General features: G+C 40.8%; 1 long non-coding RNA gene across 4 annotated transcripts; it reads left to right on the top strand.

Moving 5' to 3' along the window:
- The first annotated feature begins 302 nt into the window (after positions 1-302).
- On the top strand, positions 303-2,857 carry LOC113313573. Of its 4 annotated transcripts, none has more exons than XR_003341937.1 (5): positions 303-445; positions 705-787; positions 975-1,028; positions 1,429-1,984; positions 2,243-2,857. It is a non-coding gene; the product is annotated as an uncharacterized LOC113313573 (long non-coding RNA). The 4 variants fall into 4 exon arrangements; XR_003341936.1 differs by lacking the exon at positions 2,243-2,857 and adding an exon at positions 540-592 and having other exon boundaries at positions 1,429-2,162; XR_003341935.1 differs by lacking the exon at positions 2,243-2,857 and having other exon boundaries at positions 1,429-2,162.
- Positions 2,858-4,355: the final 1,498 nt, after the last annotated feature.

The following is a 4,355-nucleotide window of genomic DNA, read 5'->3' as shown; positions in this document are numbered from 1 at the left end:
TACTTGCATTACCAGTTGTGGCTTTATTCGTAATGTCGCTACACCAAATATGGGATTTAGCAACACAATTTCGCAACGGAAATGTAATTGTTGCGAATTTTCAGTTGCGAATTGTTGTTGCTAATTTCGCAACTGCTGTTGCTCAGTTGCGATTAGCAACTATTTTTTTTCACGCATGCCACTTACGCGTGTGGCAGAGAACACCTGAAAACAGTTTACATTTTTCAATCATGCGAATTTTGCGTGTGCCATACAACTCACTTTTTATCCTTAGACTCGATCATTATCCTCACAACCACTCGTCTTCTCTCTCACTCTCTCAGACAGAAGAAGAAAAAAATACCCCTCCATTGAAATTCTCTGATTCACTCCACATCTACAATCTTGAGCACAACACCGTATCATTATACCATCCTACCTTCTTCTTGTTCTTAGATCAGTTCTGGTAACACTTGATCTCTTGTTTAATCTCTACAGCTGAAAACTTAGATCCAGTATTTTTATTTCTAATCTAGGGTTTCAATCATAAATATGAGCAGGGTATTACTTTGATTGATCTATAGAAGGATGGAAGTTAAAAAATACAGTAATTGTAACGAATCTCTTTCACAATATTTTTGGGTTTTTCCTAAGAGAAATAGAGTTAGAGATTTGATTCGTGTATGTTATATGTTAATGATTTATTTTTTCTTTGATTTTGTTAGGCGAGAAGAAAGCAAATCCAGGATTGGGTTTTACTTATTTCAGCTGATTTGATTTGGGGATTTAGGGCAGTTATTTCAAACAGGTAATTCTTTTTTCCTTCTTTTCCTTCTTTGTTTTTATTGGCTTTATAATAGTGAAGATATTAGGGTTTTAGGCCTTTTTTTGTTATTTTTTTTTGAAGTTTCCAGAGAGAAGGTTTCCGATTCTTAGTCCTGTCTTGATTATTTTTTTTTAATATTTCGCTGATGTTTAGATTTTCATATTGGCAGATGATAATGATCAAGGATGATTTCATGTTTTTAACTTACGATTCCTGGATCATGGTATGGGCCACAGATCCCAAGCCGGCTTGGCTCAGGCAATATTACTATTTAGTGTATGGTCTAGTTGTGTGATATTGTTTCAGTGCTAATCAACATTCTAATTGAATATCCTAATATAATTAGCATTCTATTGAGAGATCTGAATCGGGTTGATGCTTAGCCATATGGGATACTCTCATTTCGATGTTATGGTGATTCAATTGCATTTTTGTTAAGTATTCTTGTTCATTCGGCTAGTTTTGCACTTTTAAAAAATGACTGGATATTAGATCATTGTTCTCCTACTCCTAAAAATATGTTTGAAGACTGATTCCATGATTCCACATTTGACGTGGCATTTAACTGGCATGTCCAGTTGTCCAATTTGAAACTCAATTGTACTTTCTCTTTTGTCCTGTAGGCAGGAAATACGTACCTCGACCAGCTCAATGACTTATGTTCCAAAACAACTTAAGTTTCTCCGCCCACACTATGGAAATTTAAAGACTTACTTTGAAACAATGGAAGATTCAGAGCTGAAGGTGCAACTTGCTCAATTATACTTTTAAGTTTACTATGTCTCTCAAAGGAGAACGGGTAGGTGAAAGCATCACACTTTGCTCTTTTTTTTGCACTCACAGTTTGAACTATAAGTAAGGGAGAACCTTGTAGTTAGACTCCTGAGAGAGCTTGTTTAACTGGATGTTGAGCATTTGTTGGTTGTGATATCTATAGTAGTTTTTACTAGGGACGGGTATACGAGTGAAATGAGTTTGTCAAGGCTTTTAGGGTATGATCTTCTTAAGCACATGATACGGTTAATCTGGACTACATATTTAAACAGCTTTAGGAGGTTATATCCTCATCTGGGAGATAATGTATATGCTACAATGGTTTACTGGAGTTTATGTCAAAGATAAAGTGATGTGAAGGAGATTGAAAGGCGTGGAATTGAACCAAGTGATGGAGCAAAATTAGTAAGTTTTGACCTCAATATGTGCATATTTAATAACATAGAAATCGTGATTAAACTCCACTACCATGTTATCATTTCATAACGCAGAAGCTTAAAAGTGGCATAACAGTTTGTATTTGTGTTTAATCGAAATGCTTATGTTGTTAGTGATAAGTGCATAATTCATGTGATTTTAGTGTCCATTCCATACTTGCTTTAGCTATTATTCTTGCATGTTTTCGTATTATTACTCTTGTTTTCTCTTATTTGTCTCCAATAGGTGAATCATCCACAAAGGAGCTACAAAGTGCTTAAATATCTAGGAAGAGAAGTATTCCAAGTTTCCAAGTGCCCAAGTCCAAGACAAATAGAAGAAGTGCGATGAAAAGGAGCAAAACGCTCATAATCAGGACTCAGCCCAAAGACGGATCTTAACTCATTCAAATTAAGGATTTCTCATCATCATCTTGAAGAGAATTGAAATATAAAAATAATGCAAAAAGAATGAGGTCATTCCGAGTTCGAATGAAGAAGTTGTGGCCAAAACAGTTTTCATTGAATACCGAAGACAGTGAAGTCCGCGAATTGGGTTTGCGAACCGAGTTCGCAGGCTTATTATCGAAAATATCTGCTGGAATTTGAAGTTTGCGGACAGGGTACACGAACTTATCAAATGGGAAACGTGTATTCACACCATGGAAGGTCTAAGGACACGTTTGGAGTCGTTGGGTCATATTTTCGGGTCGGGTTCTTAAACCTAACTAAATACTTGTGTTGATGGTGGCTTTAGGACCAGGGGTAAAAACGTAAAACCTCACGTATAGGATGACGTCATCGGTGACACTAACACATTTATTAGAGCATTTAACACGCTTACACAAAAATTACCGGGGTACCTTTTTTAACGCTAAATTAGGGTTTCGATACACCAAACCCTAATTCTCGCACCACCGTGCCAGCAGCATGCCAGACATGCCAACCGCACCACCGTGCCAGCATCATGCCAGACATGCTAGCCACGTCTCCACACCAAGGCATGTCAATCATGCCACATGTGCCAAACGCACATACCACACACTCTTTGCACGCCAAAGGCATACCATGCCAGCCATACAACCAAAATCTAACCTTGGCCATACTGCCATCCCTTCCGAATTCTTCCTGGTTTTAATGTCGGGCCGTTTTAGCCCCCTAACCAAGCTCAAAACCTAAATATTCCCGAGGGAGGAGATGGAGAATTCAGTTTTGTGTCCGATAAAGGGGTGGACCGTCAAACTCCTAGTCCGTACGTGGATTCTACAGCGATTCTAGTAAAGGGCGCTAATTAGGGTTTCGGCGTGTCAAACCCTACACCGCAAGCGCTTCCCTTCCAAAGCGCTTCCCTTCCAAGCCGCCACACGCGCCATTGGTACATGCCAAGCAACGCTTGCAACCTAGCATGCCAAATCGTGCAAACCTAAGGCCAAGCCGCCACACGCCATTAGCACATGCCAAGCAACGCTCGCAACCTAGCATGCCAAGCCGTGCAAACCTAGGGGCCAAGCCGCCACACGCGTCGTTGACACATGCCAAGCAACGCTTGCAACCTAGCATGCCAAGCCGTGCAAACCTAGGGCCAAGCCGCCACACGCGCCATTGGCACATGCCAAGCGACCCTAGCAACCTAGCATGCCAAGCCGTGCAAACCTAGGGCCAAAAGCCGCTACGCGCGCCATCGGCACATGCCATGCATTGCATTTTGGCATTACCACTTGCACCCTATGTGCAACCTACATCCAAGGCATTCCACATAAGCCATTGGCACATGCCGTGCAACCCTTGCACTTTGGCATGCCGCGCCTACATCAAAGGCCACGATTCCTCTTAAGATGCAAAAAATCTCGACCGTCGAAGGTCGCCACTGAGCCGGCACGTCTCTCAAGCTCAACTTATCAAACACCAGCGACATGCTACACGTTTTCCACGAAAACACTCGAGACATCAATACATGTCACAAACTGGGGGGTGCTCTTTAGGGTTTTGGTTTGGCGGTTTACAGCGTGCGGCATACACAGATGCCCGTTTCAAGACAGTGTATTAAGAATAAAACGGTTAGTAAATGCAGGAAGTAATGGTGAAATGCTCTTTCACTATGGAACATCAATTCCATCAAATTCCATCAATACCAGGCGTTACCACCTCTTCCCATTTAACTCATCCGTTTCTTTTTCTTACGAGGCCAGAGTACGTTTCACTTAGACTTGTATAAATAGGTCTTACCTATTTCCACCAAGAAACAAGTTTTTGGTCAGGAGAAATACAATACTCAGAAAGGCAACTTTGCTAGCTTTCCCAAAAGCTTTCACCTTATGATACAAGTCAAGTAATACCCTTCCAGAACTGTTCTGATCTCA

The sequence above is a fragment of the Papaver somniferum genome, chromosome 9 (assembly GCF_003573695.1).
Source record: "Papaver somniferum cultivar HN1 chromosome 9, ASM357369v1, whole genome shotgun sequence".
NCBI lineage: Eukaryota > Viridiplantae > Streptophyta > Magnoliopsida > Ranunculales > Papaveraceae > Papaver > Papaver somniferum.
Note: the sequence above shows the minus strand (reverse complement) of the source record. Positions and strands in the feature narration are given on the sequence as shown.